We start from the raw sequence: 23,086 nt of genomic DNA on the forward strand, positions 1-23,086 counted from the left end.
ATCAGATTTTATCAGATTTACATTTCCTTTTTCATTAGAACTATTCTACTGGCATATTAGAAAACCAGAGATAATAATTTTAATGAGACATTTCATATGGAGAAAGGAATGAATAACTGAGGATTCCTGACTTGAGAATGTACTCCCCAACACCAGTAACACATTAATGTATACCTAGAGGTCATATATATAGTAGGTCATTCCACCTAAAGCTTTTTTATACTGCTTTGGATGAAAAGTGCATTGGCATATACAAGCCAGGGGCATCAGCCTTTCTTAGTTTTGTACAGGACTATCAAAGGCGAATATTCAAATTGAATTAAAATAAACTAGCCCCACTCTTTATCCTTGTGATTGGATCACAGTTAACATTTTTCCTCCAAAAGCTGGATGGTTCTATGTTTATACTATCCTTTTAACTATGGGTTTGACTATTTTCTTCCAAATAATTGATGACTTTTAAAAAAATTTATATATTTTTTTCATTATTCTTCATTTTCATAGTGTGTGCTTTCTCTACTCATGTATGGCCCTAAGGAGTCCCACTAGCAGTTCACCTGTGCACCATCATCATAGTCCCTTGAGTTCTTCCCACTCATTCTAAACCAGTTTCTTCTTCTCCCACCCCTGAAGAATGTCTGGTTTATAGTTGCCTGTTGATTTTTATTTTTACTTTGTTGTAATTACTATTCCCACCCCCCAATCCTTCATTTGAGACCCCTACATTGCTTCTATAAATGAAACCATCCAGTATTTTTTTTCTTTTTCTTTCTGGCTTATTTCACTAAGCGTGATCCATATTGTTGCAAATTTCATGAATTTATCTTTTTTGATTGCTGAGTAACATTCCATTGTGTCTACATACCACATCTTGATCCAGTCAACTGATGACTTTTTAATATAAACTTAATTATTTTCCTGTTACATAAATTCAGTGAACCGAGAAGGTGACTTAACAATCTTATAAAGGCTGAAAAAAAAATCAGAAAAAGCTGTCTGAGATCAACATCATCTCTTTTCTGTTTATAACGGGTCTGAATTGCTGTGGAGATTGCAGTGTTAATTAACTTTTCCAGGCTTCATGTCTTTGACTTTGAGTCAACTTTAAAAACATTGTGGCAAATGCTGAGATCACTTGAGTTGCCTAAGCTTGGGCAAGACAATTGCTTTCGTCACTGCCCTTGAACCCTCTGAAGCCGTATCTTCCAGAAGGGTGGGAGAATGCCACCCTGAGAAATGCCAGTAAAAGTTAAGTGACATATCCCATTAGGTCTCGGCAGTCACAGATGACTTGAGTGCTTTAAGAAGGTGGGAGGCAATACTAGTTCTGCCCACACTATACTAGTATATCCTATACTAGACAGGGTAGTGAGAGAGAAGAAACCTGCCAGGCTTGTCGTGGGCCATAGAGGCTGCAGGGATAAAGTACGCCAATGTCGCACTCTCTTGGGAGTGGGAATATGTTTAAATTATCTTTCTATCATTTATTACCTCCATCATTATTCCCTGCCTTCATGGAGCTTTTTGTTTAGTAGAGAAGAGTGATTAAATGAGTAATTTTGTAAACAAAATGTTTACTGTTGTAGGGTGATGGGGCCTAAAACAGAGGAACCTAACAAGACATCATTGAAGCTGTGATGCTGACAGGTTCAGTTAGGTTTGATTCCAGTAGGAACCATCCAGGTAAAGGAAGTTAGGGTATGGGGGCTTGAAACAGTTTGAAAAATACTTTGACATCTTAGCTAATGCTCAGGCACCTTAAAGAAAGCATAGTTTCGGCCCTCCCTGGTGGCGCAGGGTTAAAGCACTGCACTAAGAAGCTGAAACCACTTCAGCATGAGTTCGATTCCCGCCTGCCCTGGAGGTGACCACATGGTGTGGCAGACCTCTCCTGACCCACCCACTGCTCCCCTCAGCAGTGTACTTCGTCGATCTGCCTGTTCTGCTCCCCACTCTGTCTCTGGTGACGTCTTTCGCCACCCCTGAGTCTCTGGCCTGTACCCCAGTTCTGCATGCACAAATAAATAAATCTTTAAAAAAAAAAAAGCATAGTTTCAGTCTGCTGTTTTCATACTGTAACTGCTATTAAGTGCAGGGCATGAGAGATGATAACCTCACTGGACCTTTTGCTTTTCAGACCATGCCTGAAGTGCTGTGTTTAGTTCCAGATACCATTTTACAAAGGATGGAGATCTCTGGAACGGTTCACATATATGACTGTCTAACAGGGAGGAGCTAAAATTGTATCAATTGAGTTTTCACAGAAAGACAAAAAGCTGTTTAACCTGGAGAAGGAAAAGGGGGGGCTGACCTCAAGATTGAAATATATGAAGGGCTTTCAGTGGAGACACTTGAGATGGTAAAAGACTAGATAAGGACCAGTACATAGAAATTAGAGCTATTTTTCAGTTTGGTCCAATAAAATTGTGCAAAAATGGGCTAGGAAAGTCGTGAAAAGGCGTGAGCTCACCTGTGCCCAGGTGTCTTGTGCTGGCTGGGAGCTGCTGTGAATTTTGATAAGAAAAACAGCTCCTGGCTTTGGTTTATGTGACCCCACACTTTTTTCTCCATGGCAGTTTAGTAAAGTCAAGAACATGGGCTTGGGGAAGTGGGGGGTGAGGGGTGTCAAAGTAGCTTGTTTTAAAATCACAGCTCCGTCTAACCTCTTTCACTGAGGATGGTTCCTTCTACTTCCATTCATGTTGCTGTGAATGGTATGAGTTTACCGTTTTTGATTGCTGAGTAGAGAACAGATTATAACCAGCAAAAGAAGTGATTTCACTTCAATTTATTCAACAATTACTATGAAAAGCAAAAGATAATAGAATAATATCCTCGAAGTGCTGGCTTTAGAAAGTCCTCTCCAGAATTTCATATCCTTCAAGAGTGGACCTCACAATAAGGTAATTTCTAATAGAAGAAAAGTTTATCACTAACTTACCAGTGCTGAGAAAAAATGCTGAAAAATATATTATTTCTGTAAGAGGAAATAATGAGGAAGCAATATTTAAAATAGAAAATTAAAAGAAAGGAGAAAGTTTAATCCTTGTTCTTTGAATACTTTCTGTTCAATATTGTAAGCATTTTCTACCACTGAATCCAGACATCAGCCAGGTCATTATTCCTTTCATGTGGTGAAACCCAATAGGCATAGCAGCAATGTCAGGACGGTGAGGCTCCCATTATCTAAAAACCAAAATGCAAAAGCATGATAAATTCACCTTTAATATAGACCATACCCAAAACACTATTTAGTTCCAGAGTAAAGAACTATATGTTGTAGGGGTTTTTAAACTTCCTATACATATATTTTATAAAATAGGGGTTTCCTTTTACTCATAAATATTTCTTCAAAATCACATAAAAAAAATCACATTCACCTTTGGGGCTTTTGAGTTTGTCAGTCAATGAATCTGGCTACTCTCTTGACCACAGCCCTTGTCTGCTTGGGATGTAATTGTGTCTCCATGGCATTCCTGTGTGCGGTGTTGCTTCCAGCTAAAGCTGGTCCAGCTGACAATATTTGCAGTATCACTATTTTAATCAGATCTTCTGAAATGGATAAGATGTAAAAGGGATATCTGGTTGGCTTACAGAAACCAGGGTATTTGTTGTCTAAGCTGGATAGTCTGATTTTCTTCCTTTGTCGATTTAATCTTATTTGCTCTCAAGCAAACATGTATCTCCTGTGTGTTCAGCTGGACATTGTTCTAGCCATTCAGGAGGAAGGTGAGGCAGAGGAGGGAAAGAAATGGAGGAGTGTTTGAGTAAGAACTGTTAGTGGGAGTACCTGCCAGAAGGAAGGATGCATTTGACCAGGGGACACAGGAAAGGGGCAAAGCTGGGACATCCCTGGTGGCGAAGGGGTTAAGTCTCTAAGCACGACGAAGTGACCCATAGCTACTGTAGCACCAATTGATCCTGCCAGGGAGGTGACCCACATGGCGCAGCAGACCTCTCCAGTCTCATCCACTATTCCCCTCAGCAGTATATTTCAGTCAGTCCACCTGTTCTACTCCCCACTCTGTCTCTGGTGAATCCTCTCACCTTCCTATAGTGTGGCTCTCAGCCAGGAGTGGAAAATGTCCATCCTCCTTGGAACGAACAGAGCGGAGATGCTGGAGCTCTGGGTGGCTGTGTGGCCTGTTGAACTTGCCTTCGTCAGTGGTACCCATGTATCCTGCAGCCAGGCTGGGTAGCTCGCAGGGCTGCAGGGCTTGCTGGCTGCTGTTGAGATGCACAGTTCTTCCACAAATGCTCCTGCAGCCTCACCTGACAGAGATGGATGGTCCTCTACAGCGCAGTGCTCATAATCAGCGCAGGGGCATCCAGGAGAGGGGTCTTTGGGAGGGGATCACAGGAGCTTAAATTCCCGGTCCAGGCAAAGAACTGGTCCTCTGTTCTTAAAGCTGCAGTGTTCCTCTGCGCCTCCAGGTGGTACAGCAGCCCAGCCTACAGCTTACAGAAAGCCCAAGTTAAACTTGGCAAAGAGCTTACTTGAGCACAATTAGTCTCACTGCTTGAACAGTTCTGTCGCTAGTGACATTCCTTGTTTCAAATAGGTTACTAACCTAGTCTGATTTTGGAGGCTTTTTTCCTTGCTGCTTCGACTGCTTGCAGCCTGGCCAGGATGGCAATCATTTTCTCAATATTTAGGTCACAAGAAATAGCCTACCAAGTCACACCCAGGTCATGTCTGCTCAGTTGCAGGTGCGACCTTCTGTTCCGTGGGCATGGACCTGTCTCCGCTGGCACCACCTTGGGCAGCGCCAGGCTCGGGGCAGGTAGGCAGGTGACCCTGCTAGCCTGGCTGCAGAGCCACCTCCTTTCTTAGTTTGCCCGTTCCTACTGAGCTCCACTCGTACAGCCTCAGTCGCTGAACGCCACACGCATGCCATTTATAATTAGCTCTTATTCTAAGCGTACGCTAAATTTCATTCCAAATTTAGTCTCTGCTCCAAATGTTCCCTTACCTATGTAGTTCTTCCAGGCCATGTGTGTGAAACACCTTCCTGGACTCTTCACTTGTTTTATTTGACTTTATCTTCCTCATTACTGCTTTTGCCACCTGAGATAAGTATGTAGACATTAAGTCTCCATCCCCTAGAGCATAGGACCCCCAAAGCTGGGATTTTGTTGGCTTTGTTGTCTGTGGAGTCAACAGACTGAGAGTGCTGCCTGGCACTCTATGGGCATTTGGCGAATGTTCGATGGATGGATGGATGAATGGACAGTGTGACCGTTGCCGGCAGGTCAGGGGTGGTAACAGTGGACTGGGAGTTCAGAATTGAGGTTTCTGGCTTTGCTTGAGCCACTAGTAAATGTTGAACTTTGAGCAAGTCTCTTGATCTCCCAGAGGTCTAATCCACACAGTGGGCAAGCTGTACTTCGTGATCTGAACTTCTTTCCGAGTCTGACAGCTTCTGGCTTTATGATTACTCTCCTAAAAAGAGACACGTTACAGGCCAGGTGATAGACAAGATGCATTCTTGGCAGGAAACTTACAAGTAATATCCTAGCATCCAAAGATGCATGTAGACACATGAATAAATACTTCAATGCTTCATAATCTTTATACCTTAAAAACTAATCATTTCCCTAAGAAAGTCTTGCATGTATTGGTCTTTGATATTTTTTTTCCATTTTGACATCTGGCTCCATGTATTAATTAATGATTTTTTTTGACAAAGATTTTCTTAATAAAATGACCATTCTTTATTTGGGACTTTCCTAGGTTATTTCTTCTTCTTTGTAATTTATAATTATATAAAGAGTTGAGAATATTTTATAGGAGATACAGCTATAGACTTCTTATTTCTGAAAGTTAGTAATGTTATTTTGAGAAAGATGCCATGCACTGAGTGCTTCTATAGTGACAAATTTCAAAATAAAATAATTTAAAAACTCTCTGAAGAAAAACTATCACCTAATGGCATGATTTTCCTTGTGCTACTTGGTTGTGATTATTTTTCAGAATTGGTACTTGTCTGGTATCTAGAAAACCCTAAAATATTTTTTGGAACATAGGAGAAAAATGTCATCTCCTGAGATACAGAATTGCATGAAAGTGGTTCTGCTTTTCTTACCCAAGAGAGGAAATCTTTTCTGCTTCTAAATGAGCTTGAAGGCAAAAGGCAATGTCTCTCCAGTGTAACAAATGGATCCCCCAAGTCCCCAGTTTTAAATGTTCACAGCTCATTCTTCATAGTGGGTAAAATCCCACCACATTTGATATCTGTGCTAGGCTGGATAATTCTCCCTCACTCCTGCCACTTTTGCCCTGGCCTGGGACTATATTCCCTTGCATAATAAATATTTCCCAGAACCTGAAATTATGTTTCCTTAAACTGTAAAAGGGGCTTTGTTGACGTGGCAAACTTAAAGACTTTCACATGGCGGGCTAGTTTGGACTATCCAGATGCACTTAATACAAGCTTGTTATGCTGGGATAGTTTTCTTTAGTTGTCAGAGGAAAATGATTTGGAGAGGATGAGTTAGAAAAATTCAACATTTTTACCTTTGAAGATGGAAGAAGGTGCCAAGAACCAATGAATGCAGGCAGATTCTAGAAGTTGGAAAAGATAGTGAAATGTGCTCTTCCCCATTACCTCCAAAAGGAATGCAGCCAGATGACATCTTGATTATCACCCAGTGTTGCCCATGTCAGACTTGTGGCTAAAGTAAAATTTGTGTTCTGTGAAGTCATGAGTTTGTAGTAATACCTTCCAGCAGTCATTGGAAGCTAATACATTACCTTATTGAAACAAATGCTCTGGGCTCCCAGAGTAGGAGAGAGACCAGGCCAGGGGTCAAAAACTGTGCCAGTCAGTATGGTAGCCTCTCACCATAAGGAATACTGGACATTTGAAATGTGGCCCAAAGCCCAAATGGACATTTCTCTCAGTATAGACACATAATAATTTCAAAGCTCCAGTGTGAACAAAAACCTCAATAGTTTCTATTGAATACATGTTCAAATGATAATATTTTTGATAATTTAAATAGATCATCCAATTTAATCAATCCTTTAAAAAGCTTTAAAAATATAATTATAAGAACGTTTAAACTACAGGAATCACTGATGGGTAGGAGATGGTCGTTTCTGTGGAAACTGTTCCCCAGTCAAATAGTGAGATGTGATGAAGCCTCAGGGACAGGATTCGAAGAGGAAAGGACCAACTTTGCCACATTCCTTTGCTGGCCTGTAAGAGAAGCTGTTGTAAGAGTCTTGTATCCTCAGGAACTGTGTGGTGCTTGCATTTGATATTGCTGACCTGAGAAGTGCTTTGACAAGGTACAATGAGATGATAAGTCTGTACTGAGCAGTCATCCTGAAGGGCATGCAACTGTGGTCTAACAGAAAACAGGATGCAGTGACTACATCGTCTCTCTTTTGACAGTACTTGTTGCCCTACCTCACCCCTCCTGGAGATCTCACTTAGCCTTTCCAGGAAAGAGAGATGTCAACAAGAGAAACCAAAAGGCAGCATCAGATGTCTGACCCCAAATTCCAAGAAGCTCGTTGTGTAGTGATTTCTGTTTGGCCTGTTCCTTAGCTCAGTGGCAGTTTCTCAGTAATGCAGATAAATAGGGCTTGAGCTTAGAATGAGGAGACAAATTCTTCATTTGAAATATTTGCTTCATGATCAACAGTTTCTCTGCAGCTTCCTTTATCATGTTTTTATTTATCACTGCTGATCAGGGTGAGGATTAATTAGTGACTCTCATTATAAGAATTTTTTAAACGTCAGGAATAATTTGCTTCAGTCACAAAGTAGCTGGCACAGGACTTGAGAGTCTGATCCATTCTTTCAGAACAACACTGACTTTGACAACTGTGGCATCTTGTGGTTCAACAGTTATGGGTTCAAAACACTGTATTTCAATGTGTCCACCATGGTTACATGCAGCTAAGTGTTGCTGGTTTCCCCCCACCCCGTATGATGTCATTTGCTTAACTCAAATGAACTTTGTACCATTAAAAATGGGGAAATACAATTGATTTCAATGCCACTTGAGTCTGTTTTGAGGTATTGTGGACGGAAATATCCTGGTTACTTGGTTGGGATGATTCATGTAGTCGAGCAGTCTGGGGAATAAACTTTATCTTGTCCTTGCCTTTATTTTTGTTTTCTATATGGAAACTAATCATTTGAGGTTGGCAACATGGATTTGGGCTAAATTTCTTCAATGAATTTTTTTTCCATGGTTCTCTACTTCAAACCAAAAATCTCCAACTCTAGGCTGCTTTCCAAAAGCAAATCTACTCACGGGCCCCCTGAAAGACTACAGGCCCATCAGATATTACAGGCAGTCTTCTGAGTTGCTTATGGTCAACATTTGTTGAATTTTTATCAAAACCAAAAGAGTGTGACACTTTAATCCCAGGAGCTCATGAAAGCATGTTAGTCATAAAAAACATTGTCAGGGGAGATAGTTGCCTGGTACACAGGCTGAGCTCATTAGTGTGAACCCTGTGCTGGGGCCTGCATGGGTGACCAGTGAGAAAATGCTGATGGTGGGGTAACTGAAGACTGCTTGTATTCATTCATTCCCCTATGCTCAGAGTGCTGTCTTCAGCGGGCAATATGACTGGCTTGGTTAGACACATTTATACGCACACACATGCACACACATGCACAGTTGTGTTCCTCTTTGTGCTTAAGAAAACTTGAATTTTTAAGACAAATCATATGGCCTGAATATGACTGATCATCTAATGATATCTAACTGATGATCCCTTATGAAAATGTGAGGCAATAAATACCTACCTGCCAAAAACAAGGGTACTCAGAGTTACCTACCCACGGAGATAATAATAGACATATCCCATTGTATATAGCAGAATTGTATATAGCAACCCATTTGAATAATAAGCATAAGATTTATAAAATTCATCTATTTTTATCCTCTCCAACTAAACTATTTTAAAGTGGTCATTTGCTTAAAAAAATACAGTTCCTTTAAATGACCAATTGTAGAGTAAATGTCTCAGGGCTTGGGAGAACACCTTTAGACCATTCGTAACTTATACATTTGGATCAACTTTGAAGAGGCTCAAGTTCCAGCCTCTTCCCTCCTCCCTTTCTGGTGAATGAAGAGTTCTTGTCCATGTGATGTTAGGTTTCATTGAGGGCTGCTGGAAGCAATGTCTTTTATTCCCCTTTATTTTCTTTACTCTGCTGACTGGCAGAGCAGGATGCTACCAGGGTGTGTCACTGTTTAAAACTTATCATTGTGAAGACAATGGTATTTGATGGTTGTCAAAACCTGATGAAATGGGGGTTGCTAGTGAATGAGTGGAAAAACATGACATTGTCAGAGTGGCTTAGCTGCTCATGGCCAGCCAGGAATGAAGCTGTCATTTTGTCCTTAATGCCACTGATCAGTGGAGAGGCACATTTGGTAGACCATTTGTTTTTCTGTATCAACAAATATATTTGGTTTGCAGCATTTTAAAATATTGCACGGGCACCTACAATGGGTGACCCAGTGGTTTATTCTGGAGGGTGGTGAGTCTCATCCCAGACCTACTGAGTTGCAGCCTTGCAGGGTAGGGTACCCAGGAATCCAAGTTTCTCTACATGAACTTTAAATTTCAGGATAGTTTCAGATTTACAGAAAAATTGCAAAGATATTACAGAGTGTTCCATTGTACCACACATCCAGTTTTCGTTATTAGAGTAGTATGATATAATTAATAAAACACTATTGACATCATTATTCAGTAAAGTCACATTTAATTCGCATTATGTTCTTTTTGCTACTACAGAATCATACTCAGGATATAGCATTACATTTAAGTGTCCTGTCTTAGACTTTTCTGAGCTATGAAGTTTTCTCAGACTTTCCTTGTTTCTGATGATCTTTGACAGTTTTGAGAAGTACTAGAGAGTATTTTGTAGAATGTTTCTCAAGTGGTATTTGTTATTTTCCTCAAGGTGAGACATGGTTTTTGAAAGGAAGACGATAGAGGTAAAGTGTCCATCCTGTCTCATTTCATCAATCGTATGTTCAATTAGCATGACGGCTGCTAACATTCACTTGGAGCACCAAGCTGAGGTGGTTTTGACAGGTTTTTCCACAGTCCAGTCATTCTTTCTCCCCGCCTTTTCATACTCCATTCTTTGGAAGAAAGTTCATTTGTGATTCATTCACACAGAGGAGACAGGGAATGGAACTATATCAACATTCTTGAATTCGTCTGCGTGGAAGATTGTTTATTCTCCCCTTTTTATGTATTTAGTTATTTATATCAGTTTGGACACAAGGACTTTAGCTTATAATATAATAACATCTTGTTAATTATTCCAGCTACATCCATTAGAAACTTGGATCCTAGAAACTCTTTTAATTGGTTCCCATGTCCTGTTGGTATGTCCCCATATATGCGGCTTTTTGGGGAGCTATACTTCTGGGACGTTCTGTCACTACAAGAGACAAGGAATCATTTGAGAATCATCAAAGCAGAATTTTCCTGGAAGCTGCACGGTTTTGGACACAGACACATGACCGGGTGAGGGCAGCAGTGTTCTGAGTGAGCCCAGCTCCTGCTAAGAAGACCTCTGGCCATATGTGCTACTTCCTTGATCTAGGACTTTCTGGTGACATCCCTCAGAAGGAGGGTCAGAAAAGACCATGGACAGCAAAGCTGAGGGCTGGGCCTGTTGTTCAGAGAGGCTTTGTGGGGTCACCTACTCCAGGAAGTGAAGGGAGGTGACTCCACCAGCACGGGGAGTGGAGCCCCCACACACACTTGCCTGTGGCTAAACACTCCCCCCATCTCTTGTTAACCGCCACTGCCCTGGGACAGCTGCATTATTAGATGGAGGGCCTCGTGCCACAACATGCATGCTGTGCCAGCACTCAGATCCATGGAGAGACACCTCAATATCCACTTGAGATTCTTGTTGAACACTGCAGTGGTGACAAAGATGCCACCCAGCCCACAAAATCACCCCAGCACGAAGGAAACAGCCGACGGCTTTTCCAGATTCTTGGTTCACATATTTGCCTTGGCTCTCCTGCAGTAGCTAAACATCTGTTTAGCTCTTCCAGAATGCCTCTGATGGTGTTTCTAATTAGTGATAACAACAGATTCCAGCTACATCTTGACATTATAACACTTTAGGCTGCTGAATGTTGCTCTCATAGCCAGAACTGCTCATCAGCAATTATTATGAGTATTCCCATATTATCGATGTTGATTCTTTCTCTTCCTGTCTACCCCATGTCCTCTCTGGCCCCAACACACTGATCTCCTTGATTCTGCAGAGGAATGCAAGAATTTCCTCTGGGTCATCTTCCCCACAGGCCACAGTGCCAGCTGTGGCTGTTTCCAGGTGTGATTGTTGACACCATATTCAGTTTTCTGGAAGCACTTATTTTTTTTTTCAGTGCTTTAGTCACTATTGAGTATTTTTATTGGGGGTTAGGGATGTTGTGTTTAGTCTCACAGGGATTTTTTCCCCCATGTGATGTAAGGCTTGAGTTTACAACACAGATTTATTTGAAATGGGATTGAATCCCTCTTTTTTTTTTTCCCCCCATTTGAGACAAGAGTGCAGATGGATTGTTCTTTTAATTTTCTTCTTGCCACCTGGGAAAGATTTGTCATTTTATTCCTAAAGTAAAGAGGTGGAAGAACCTCATTTGAAATAATCTAAGGTAAGTGGATGTCAATCATGTCCAAGAACTCCAGTGCAGCAGTTCTGACAACTTGTGTGATCATTGATGTCTAGAAATAATCTGTGAGTAGGAAGACCTCCAGTCTCTACTCCAGGTCTGTAATAATGAGCAAAGTAACGCTGACAGCAACAAGAAAGGGAGACACTTGTTGAACGCTGGCTCCCTGATAGACATCCTCTTACCCAGTTCAGTTTTCATAATGACCTTTTGATACAGGTATGACTATAGGTTTCTCCTGCCTCCCCAAAATAGACTTGGTGGGCTCCTAGAAACGTCAGAAGCCAAAGGGGCAAGAAAAAAGAAGAAATTACTTATGGAAAGTTGTTTAAGCAATCCCAGACACAAAAAGTTACCTATCAAATCATAGCAAATAATACCCTAAACCTAAAATAACATGCGTAACCTATTGATGGCAGAGCAGAAAGCATCTCTTGAGGCGGCAGCTTGATCAAGGTGCCCAGCCACTCGTGGTGCGGCTGCCTTAACGGAGACTTGGACACTGTTTTGCTTTTTGACTTTTGTTGTAAAAGCAAAACTCCATTTGGGATTCTGTCAGTTAGCCTAAGCAGGTACTATGGTGATGGCACATGGGTGAAGTGGTGGTGGGAAGTCCATGGGGACAGCAACCCAGATGGAAAAATGTACAAAATGAAGAATGTGTAAAAATAATTATAATAAATATATATAATTTTTAAAAATGAAGAGCATAATGTGAACTTTTGAAAAGTGGGGATACCTGCATCCCTAATTTAATAGCTCAGAAGACTGATGTGGAAGGTTTTTCTTTTCTCCTTCAAACTCATTCTGATCCTAAAAGTGTACAATCTAAGTAAATTACCCAAGAAACAGAATTATTGGAGGCTAGTGCAGGATGGGCGGAGCCACAACCACGGAGAAGAGATCTTGGTGTGTCTCTGGGTCTGAATGAAGTTTGAGGCAGAGCGAGGGTGTTGCTCCTACCAAGGTGACCCATGGGTTCCTGCCAGCCTTTCCTCCACACCCATTTCTCTGAGGCCCTCTCTTCCAACTCTGATCTCCAGCTGCTCCGTGCAGTTCCTCTCTAGGCTTGTCCCCCCACAGAGGAGGTACTTTCCTGGCTGTTCCCCAAGGGTGCTTCTCTGGGCTTCCAGCCCACCCAGCACTGACCTCTGGTCACCTCCTTCATTCCCCTCCTTTGGGAAATATTGAGAGTATTTTGTGCTAACCCCTCACCCACTTCTTCCCAAACTGTCAGAGAGCGTCTAGAATGCCACCCAGCTATTAAGACAGCTTTCGTGTCAATGAAAGCTGACTATAAGCCTTAATATGTTGAGGCCTGGTTTGTGGTTCCTGCCTTTGGATGGTTGCTAAGTCTCATGGGCTGACTTCCCTGTCACTGAAAATATTCCTTCTTCCTCATGGTCAGTCACAAGCACACCAAGGGCAGAGGGTGCTGCAGGCCTTGGTTTGGGGTCTCCTCAAGGCCTCTGGACAAGGACAAGCTGACTTTGCATGTGTTCCCAGAAACTCCTTTTCCTTGCCTTTTGCCCACTTTCCCATGTCTCTTTCTCAGAGTTCTTTATCTTGCAACGCAGACTGCTTTTCATCGTTAGGTGTGGAACAGCTCTTTAACTGAATCCTCATGTTCTTCCCAACTAGACACAAGATAAAAAACAAACAAAGGAGCAAAGAAGATACAATGGAACAAAGAAAGTTTGTTCAGCAAATGGTGCTTGGAAAACTGGGAAGCTGCATCCAAAAAAATGGAACTAGACCACTACTTTGCACCATACACAAAAATCAAATCAAAGTGGATAAAAGACCTAGACATAAGAACGGAAACCGTAAAATACCTGGAAGCAAAGATGGGCCAAACACTACATGACATACACCTCAGTAACATCTTTGAAGATACAGCATCCAACACAATGATAGTGAAGGCAAATATAAATAGATAGAGCACCTAATGCAATGATAGTGAAGGCAAGGGTAAATAGATGGGACTACATCAAGTTAAAGAGCTTCTGCACAGCAAAAGAGACATTACATAAAGACAAACAGAAATCCCACTGACTGGGAAAAAATTTTCTCACACAAAACCCATGATAAAGGATTGATTACAAAGATACAAGGAACTGATGAAACTCAATAACCTCATCAAAAAATGGGAAGAAGAGCTAAAAAGACACTTCTCCAAAGAGGAAATGCAGATGGTGAACAAGCATATGAAAAAATGTTCATAATAAGGGAAATGCAAACTAAAACCACAATGAGATACCACCTCACCCCAGTGAGAATGGCACATCTTCAAACAACTAGCAACAACAAATGTTAGCGGGGATGTGGAGAAAAAGGAACTCTCCTGCACTGCTGGTGGGAATGCAAACTAGTACAACCACTATGGAAAACTGTTTGGAGGTTCCTCAGACTGCTAAACATGGAGCTTCCCTACGACCCAGCAATCCCATTCCTAGTTATCTACCCAAAAGACACAAAAACACTGATTCAAAAAGACACCTGCACCCCCATATTTATTTATAATTGGAAAGACATGGAAACAACCCAAATGCCCAAAGATAGATGATTGGTTAAAAAGATGTGGTACATATACAATGGAATATTACTCAGCAACCAACAAAAATAAACACATGCCTTTTGCAGCAAGGTCATGCTTAGTGAAACAAGCCAGAAAGGAAAGGAAAAATATCGGATGGTTTCACTCATAGCAGGAGTATAAAGGACCAGGGGAGAGTATAATAGTAGTAATGAACAACTATATGCCAGAGACATTTTACGGGGGTGGAATGGAGAATGGGATCAAAAATGGTGGGGGGAGGGAAGTGCACTGGACTATGGTGATGGCACACAGGTAATTTGGTGATGGGAAGCCCATTGGTATTATAACTGAGATGGAAAAAGGCACAAAATGATGTAAGAACAAGCTATTATATTATTTTAAAAAACAAATAAAACAAATCCTTTTGCTGTTACCCAAATCAATACATGTTATGACAACACCTTTCTACCCAATACATGAGCAAGACACAAACCATCATGAGGGTGGAAGAGTGAGGATGAACAGAAGCTCACTGGGGCCCCAGCAAGTCCCCAGCACCCCTGAGAATCCCCAAGTCTGCCCAGCTTTGGAGACAGCATTATATATGTCTCCATCAGGTAACACGAATCTATCATATCTGTTTCCTTCAAGACATGTTTCCTGTGGCAGCAAGTTCTGCTTCTTCTGTGAGGGTCACCCCCATCTCCCACCTCGGAGCAGTGAGGTGATGATGAACTTCCCGGAGCTTGGTGGTGAAGGTCTTCATTTTCTACAGCTCTGTCAGCTCCAAGTTTCTTGATATCTGTGCCATTCCCTAGATTCCATTTCTTGCAAACCTTTTTGAGCAGTTGTTCAAATATTGTGCCAGTGTGAGGTGGTGCTACAAATAATGGAAAAATAGTGTTCTTGCAGTTCTGAGCCTCATGCTGTGAGAGAGAGGCAGCTGCTGGAGATCTCCACTTCCTTTGCATTATTTTCCTGAGCTTGTTTCTTTAGTGAATGGAGTGTTAAGAAAGGGCCAAAGGAGGGGGAGGTGGGTTTCAACAGAGATGATGTGGAGTTTCTTGTGGTAGGTGGACTGGCCTAGATATGGCAGGCAGGAGTGCAAGATGGGTGTGGTGGCAGGGGATGGGGATGAGGGGGTTGTTTTCAGGGGCTCAGGGCAGATCTTGTGCCTGCTCAGCTGACTAGTGTAGCCCCTGTGAAGAGACTGGTCAAAGGGATGGGAAGTGACACTGTTGACTTTCCTGGTAGAGGAGTGTTGGTTGGTTGTTTTTTTCCCCATAGAGTACAATATTAAAAAGCACTTTATACATACGTCAGAAACATTGGGTGTAATTGTCTGCAGGGGATGGTAACTGTCACTGACCACTATGCTGTCAGTTGCAGTTTTGAGCATTTTTGAAGGTATGGGGGGGGTCCCAAATAGGGAACAGTATCCTTGCACCTGTGTGGGCTTTCCCCGCAGAATATAATAATTTATTTCATTTGTTTAAGCCTGTTTTGACTTCGTAAATGCCTTCAAGCATTTTATTTTTATTTTGTGCTCATAGCTGGCATGTTTAGGGGCTGGGTATGGGCGACAACTTGGTTTAAATCTCAGCTTTGCAACTCCCAGAGTTGTGGTGATACAAATTGCTTTCCTCCCCTGCTTCTTAGTATCTTAGTTTCAAACTATGGAGATAATAGTTTGTACCTTTCAGGGTTATTGTGGAGAATAAGTGAAATTATACGTGTAAGAGCTCATATTGCCTGCCACAGAGAAAATAATAAGTATCCGCTATTGTTATTATGCTTTTAAAGATTAAATGAATTATTAATATTGGTGTTGAAACACTAGAAGGAATATGTACATGGTGAAGCTTCCAACACAGCCACAACCCCCTATTAGTACCCGAGGGGAGCAGTAAGGAAACCCCCATCCTGAGCTCTGTCTCTCCCAGCCTCAGGCAGTTGCTGTTTCATTTCTTGTGCATCCTTCTAGAATCAGTTTGAGTTTCTAGAATGTATATATGTACCTCCTTCTCTCTAAATCTGAAATATCTATAGGTGTATGTATACACACACATATATATTCATACACTTATATATAGTTTTGTACCTTTTACCCACATTATAACACACCGTAGCAATCATTCTATATCTGCAAAATGGACCAGCACAATTTTTCTTAATGACAATATAGCATTTCACTTCACATATATACATAAATACATGTATGTGGATACACATACATGCACACACACACACACACACACACACAACCAGACTCTTATAAAGGAGCAATTAAGATTGCTACCAATCTTTGGCTTACAATGTACCAATGATCATTTTGATACATTTTCATTTTGGTGGATATTATCAAGTTGTAAATTATGAGGTAGATTCTTTCCTGTCCTTCCACAGAATCTTCAGTGTATCCTACATTTTTCTTGCATGCTTTCTGAAGTGTATTGACTTGGAGATGGGATGTTGGGTGTTGTATTCAGCTTCACAGTTACATAGAAAACTGAGAGGTTGCCATGTGTGAGTTAGAAAGAGAATTTTTTTATTCTGGAATAAGCCTTTATTTTCTCTCACACATTATATTATTGTGGTAACATGGTCCACAGCACTGTATATGTATGTGGAAATAGGTTCACATCTCCCCAGACCTGCCTACCACCAAGGCACCTGCAGTTCTTTACCATAGGCCACTGGGCCCCTCCCCCTTTGTTTTCAACCTCCCACCCCACCCAGTAGCCAGATTGTGCAGTCATGATTCTAGGATTTATTTTGGTTTAGTTGTCAGTTTCTTTGTTTTGATTCTATGTTTCACCAGTATTAGTGTTTCTCCTGACTTATTTAGCTTAGCAAAATTCCCTCCAATTCCTTCCATGTTGTTGCATATGTTAAGAATCCATATAGCTGAGTAGTATTCCATCACATATATGCACCAAATCTTAATTCATTCCTCTGTCACTGGGCGCTTCAGTCATTTCCATATGTTATTTTCATAACTGACAATAAGAAATAATAAGGCATACTTTTTTTTAAAGATTTATTTTTATTTATTCATACAGAACTGGGGTACAGGTCAGAGATGCGGAGGGTGAGAGGATTCACCAGAGACAGAGTGGGGTACAGAACAGACAGGTCCATGAAGTACACTGCTGAGGGGAGCAGCGGGCGGGTCAGGAGAGGTCTGCCACGCCATGTGGATCTCCTCCTGGGCAGACGGGAATCGAACTCATGCGTAAGTGCTTTAAGCTTCTTTGTGCTGTGCCTTAACCCGCTGCGCCACCAGGGAGGGCCCAGGCATACTTTTTAAAGTATGATATTGAAGGAGGGAAGAGACTGCTAGAAGAAGACTTGACAATAATTTTAACAAAAAGAAGAAACAAGTAATGAGGAAAGACACATAAAATTTAAGGAAAAATAGCAGTTGGCATACAGCTAAAACTCTAGGAATTCCAGTCAACCCTGTGGACAAAGAATACTACCACTATCAAAATATTAATATTTGGAGATCTTACTCATTAAAAAATATAAAAACTTAGCAAACACATAATAGGCTGTTGGTAAACTAGAGAGGAAGTATATTTACTACGTCTTAAAATAATCTTCATCAAGATAATTTATGAAGTATTGCCATTTAAAAAAAATGTACTTTGCACATTGTGCAAAAGTAGATATTGCTTAACAATTCTGGGCAATTGAGACCTGGCTGTTTTTGGTCTTTTGAAAAGTATACTGTTATATGCTATCATCAAACAGATCTGTTTGTTTATCTCTCATTTAACTATCTTTGATTATACTATTCTCTCCTCATTCAAGTTGTTTAAGAAACTGTCATCATAAAATATTGAGAGTGGCCACAGCAAAACTCTGAAAAATGACCCATAGGTCTAATTCCTTTCCAAAGAATTCAAGGGACTTTCCAAATTAATTCATTTGACTTCCATTTGGAATTTGCAGTTCAGAAAGGGGCTGATAAAACCTTCTATTTTTATCATCTATAATGATGGAGTTTAAAGCAAATGACTTAAGTTTAACTTTCAGGAAACAAATTTTAAAGTATCATTAAGTTTTGTTACAGGTGTCTGTTCAAGAACAAATGTTGTGCAGTAGATGACATTGCCAATTTGTCTAATCTTTTTATTTAACTTGCAAGGGCATGACTTGAGACAATCTGTTAATCTACTTGGCATGATTTTGTTTTGTTTTGTGTTTTTGTAGGAGTCAGTTGACATTATGTCAGTTGACATACTTGACATTATGGGGATTTAATTTCAATACCTTTCTTGTTCAAATGCAAAGATCTTGTTGTAATGCCTCCTGATGGCCATTTTTTCTTTATTCCCAATGTCTTTCTTTGTCTTCAGTGTTATTGAATATTCTGCAGGGCCATCTGATTCTACTATTTTTTCCTTGTTTTTTCTAAAACCAGACACATATGCTACACAAGGAAAGAATCAACATTCGTCTCTCATTGACATAAGGCATGTTTCTTACCATCTCTCTGTGTATGCCCGATGGGGCCTAGAAGCCTTTCAGCTAAGGTCAGTCCATCCCTGCCTGAACTGGAGGGGCCAGTCCATCTCAGCACTAGCCAGCCCTTTGTGCTAGGTGACTAGATTCCTGACCAGACAAAAATGAAGCTTCAAAAATTTTGGACTGGATTGGAATTCTTCCATTTGTTTTTTTTCCCCCAACAACTATTGGATATCACCTCACCTAGCTGGTCTTCAGTTTTGCTCTGTTGGTATAAGAGGGTGATCATTTTAAAGGTTTTTCCTGGCTCCAAAATCTATGCTTCTAATGAAAGAAAAAGAAAGCCACAGCTTAAGCAGGGATATCTATACACACACACATACACATATATCTATATTTAAAGATCCATATATACATATATATATATATACATATACATATACACACACATATATATACACACACACATATATACACACACATAAATATACATATATATTTAAAGATTTATTTATTTATACATACAAGAACTGAGGTACAGGCCACAGGTGTGGGAGGTGAGAGAATTCACCAGAGTGGAGAGCTGAACAGGCAGAACTGACAAAGAAGACTGCTGAGGGGAGCAGCGGGCGGGTCAGGAGAGGTCTGCTGTGCCATGTGGATCACCTCTGGGGGCGGGAATCGAACTGGCACTGGAGGGGCTAAGACCAGCTTGCAGTGCCGTGTCCTAACCCGTTGCGCCACCAGGGAGGGCCCCTTCTTCAGTTTTTCCCCCTGACACAACAGACAGTGATGATCTTTTCAAATGCATAATTGCATTCCTCTTTCTCATCCCCCAGGTTTGCACTTAGAGGAAAGACCTTGACCTTTGTCATGGCACAGCTGTGGATGGTCTACTTCTGACCCACCCTCCTGGCCTCACCTCAGCCCCCCTCTCTCTCTCCACTTCCACCTCACTCACCTTGCAGTTCCAAGGACGTGTCTTCTCCACTCACAACAAGGTCTTAACACAGGCTGTTTCATCTTTACATTACTTCTCACTCTAGCCTCTCTGTGGAAGGCTGAATATGATCCCCAAAGATATTCAGGTCCAAATTCCTGACAACTGTGAGTATTACCTTATGTGTACTGGTATTCTGCAGATATAGGTAAGGATTATGAAATGGGGAGGTTATCCTGGATTAGCTACATGAACCCTAAATGTAATTGGCGGAATCTGACACGAAGACAGAAGGCAACACAGTGTGAAAGCAGAGAGGATTTGAGGATGGAGGAAGGTGCTGTGGACAAGAGATGTGGCACGAGAAGCTAGAAAAGGCAAAGGAACAGACTCCCCAACAGCCTCCTCAGGGAGCGTGGCCCTAGTACACCTTGGTTTTTGTACCGTGAATCCCATTTTAGACTGTTGCTCTCTAAAACGCTTTCTGTCATTTTTAAAAGCTTTGCGTTTGTGGTACTGTGTCGCAGTAGCAATACTAAGCTAACGCAATACCTTCCTGTTTAAGGGGACACTTTGAGCTTCCTAGGGTAAATGAAGAGTAGCCAGGCCAGGGGCTTAGAGTTCACTGTCCAGTAGGGAAGCCGGAGATAAAGGTGGCTACGAAGCACTCGTAGGTTGTACTTTGGCTCGTGCAACTGAGATGAGGCTGTGAGAAATTTGGGAAATTTTCCTAAAAGCATGTAAATCCATTGGGGGTGAGGGAGAGGAATGCACTTGAATTTGATAGGGTGCCAATGGCTTAGCCCCCTCTTGTCCCAGCCCCAGTTATGAACACATGACCCGCATGACCAATCATCTGTTCCCACGTCTGTGATCTGATGGTGGAACATCAGAGTCAGAGCAATTAGCACCTCTCAGAGGCTGTAAATGGAGATGGCAAGACCTTTCTTCCCCCAGAGTTGCTGGGTTATGCAAGATGGGAAGTATCTGTGACTGGTGCTTCCTTCTCCCTCTGCTTGGGGGATGTGAGTGGATAGCATGCAATTGAGAACAGGCAGCTGATGTATAGTGAGAAGGACTGAGATTGGCAGGGAAGGGTACAGGAAGAGACTGACCTGATTCCATTTTTGGAAACCATTCCATGCCTATGGCCAGTTTTGCTCCTGAGATGACCTGAACAATGGATCACAAAAACTGGGGGGTGAAGGAGGCCACCTTTCTCATCATGTGTCATGAGCTTGCCCAGAATGAAGTGCACAGGGATGCAGTCAGAGCTGAGGGATGGGGGAAAGGAGTTGTCTCCTAAAGGCAGCTCCTGAGCTTCTGGGCTCAGATGGCCCGGTCATGTGAACAAATAAGTTCTTCTTTTTTCCTGAATGTTTTAAATAGGGTTTTTTTTTTTTTTTTCAAATAACTAATTGAATTTTATTCAGACAACTGGCAAGGCTACTGGGCACTATTTGAAATAAAAATATTTTTTTGTTTTGAAATAAAATATTTTATTTATTTATGGTTACAGAACTGGGGTACAGGCCAGAGCTGTGGTGGGTGACAGGATTCACCAGAGACAGAGTGGGGAGCAGAACAGACAGATGTACTGAAACACTGCCGAGGGGAGCAGCGGGCCGATCAGGAGAGGTCAGCCATGCCATGTGGGTCAGCTCCCTGGCCAGGAGCAAACTCGTGCTGCAGTGGCTTCTGAGAGCTTCATAGTGCAGAGCTTTAACCCGTTGCACCACCAGGGAGAGCCCTGAAATAAATTAAAAAAAAAAATTATTTGCACTGTGCAGAGAAAAAGAAATTATTCAGCCATTCTTGAAAAAAGCTTAGGTAATGAAAGTAAAACCTATTTTATAACAGCTTGTAAATGGTTGCAGTAATCAATGACTTCCCTGCTACTTCACTCATTCCAACCTCTCCTGCCTCCATTTACAAAGAGAGTTGTGATGCAAGGAAAAGAATCTGATCCTTTCATCTTTGTCTTACTGGTGATGACTTGATGTAGTTTATAAGAACTACAAGGCAAGGATTTGGGGGTCTGCTTTGTTAAGGGAACAAAATGTCCTGAAAGTGCTGAGCTTATAAGAAGTGCTCGAAAAAGGTCTGAATGAATGGCAGCAACATTTACTTGACACTCTTGTGCTACTTACATTAAGAAATGCCATGGTGGCCCTCCCTGGTGGCACAGTGGGTTAAAGCGCATCACTACGAAGCTTAAGCCACTTCCCCATGAGTTCGATTCCCGCCTGCCCCGGAGGTGACCACATGGCCATGGCAGACCTCTCCTGACCCACCCGCTGCTCCCCTCAGCAGTGTACTTCGTTGATCTGCCTGTTCTGCTCCCCACTCTGTCCCTGGTGAATCCTCTCACCCTCCACATCTCTGGCCACAATAACCCAGTTTTGAATTCGCAAAGGAACAAAACTTAAAAAAAAAAAAAAAACGCCAGGGAATTGAAGAAGTTAGGGATGGTTCCCTGTCCTTGTGGAGGGACTTAGCTTTCACTGTTCTTTCTTTCTGAATTTATTATAAGTCCATAAAGTGAAAGTCTGTGATTTTTTTTCATATATTTTGCAAAATATTCTTCAATAAAGCATTAGTATTCTTAGAGACTCGTACATTATCTGGCTTGGGTATTTCCATGGATGTTACAGATGTGTACCAATCACATGTTGAAGAATTATAGGCTTCTTGGCATTGTCAGGAGTATACTATGAGATAACCAATCCTTTTCTTTTAAGCTTAGAACACAGATAAGGAAAAGATAGGATGATTTAATTCCATATAGGAGGTAACAACAGAACAGTGACTTCTTTGTTACTTACTCGTGGAGCAAATACAAGCGATGCAAGGAGACCAGGGAGCTTGTGACTCAAGTGATCATCCTGCCTCTGTGAGAGCATCTTTCTGACACCACCAGCTGGTCCACAACTGGAGGCCTGTGAGAGCCCCCTTTTATGCACCTGAGCTGCTGAGCTGGTGTGAAACCGAACATGCCGTCACCCCCCTAACTGATCTGCAATGTTTCAGCCCTGGTGTGTGCACAGATCACAGATGTTGGGGAGGGAGCGCTGGGGGCAAACTTTCCAATCTCTGTACAGCCTTTTGGAGAAAATGCCCCATGTCAGGTCTGGTCAGGGTCCTAGAGATTCTCATTCCATGCAGAACACGAAGTAAACAGTCTCAAGATCAGTCCCTGTGCTCAGTGTCTCACAGGCCTCCCGGGGAAAAGCTTTGCACGTGGGCTAAGCACCAGCAGCTGGCTACTGCCTGTGTCTGGCTAGTTAAGGAGTCATTAGCCAGGAAGGAGCTATGACATCAGTTTGGTCTTTGTGGATTTCCTGATTCAGTGTTCATGAAGGACACTTACTATTGATCGTCTAAGCTCTTTGGTGAGGTATCTGCTTCAGTTTGTATCATGCAATAGTCCAATTTCATTTTTGTGTTTA

This window comes from Condylura cristata, unplaced genomic scaffold (genome assembly GCF_000260355.1).
Source record: "Condylura cristata isolate star-nosed mole 26May11 unplaced genomic scaffold, ConCri1.0 scaffold00010, whole genome shotgun sequence".
NCBI lineage: Eukaryota > Metazoa > Chordata > Mammalia > Eulipotyphla > Talpidae > Condylura > Condylura cristata.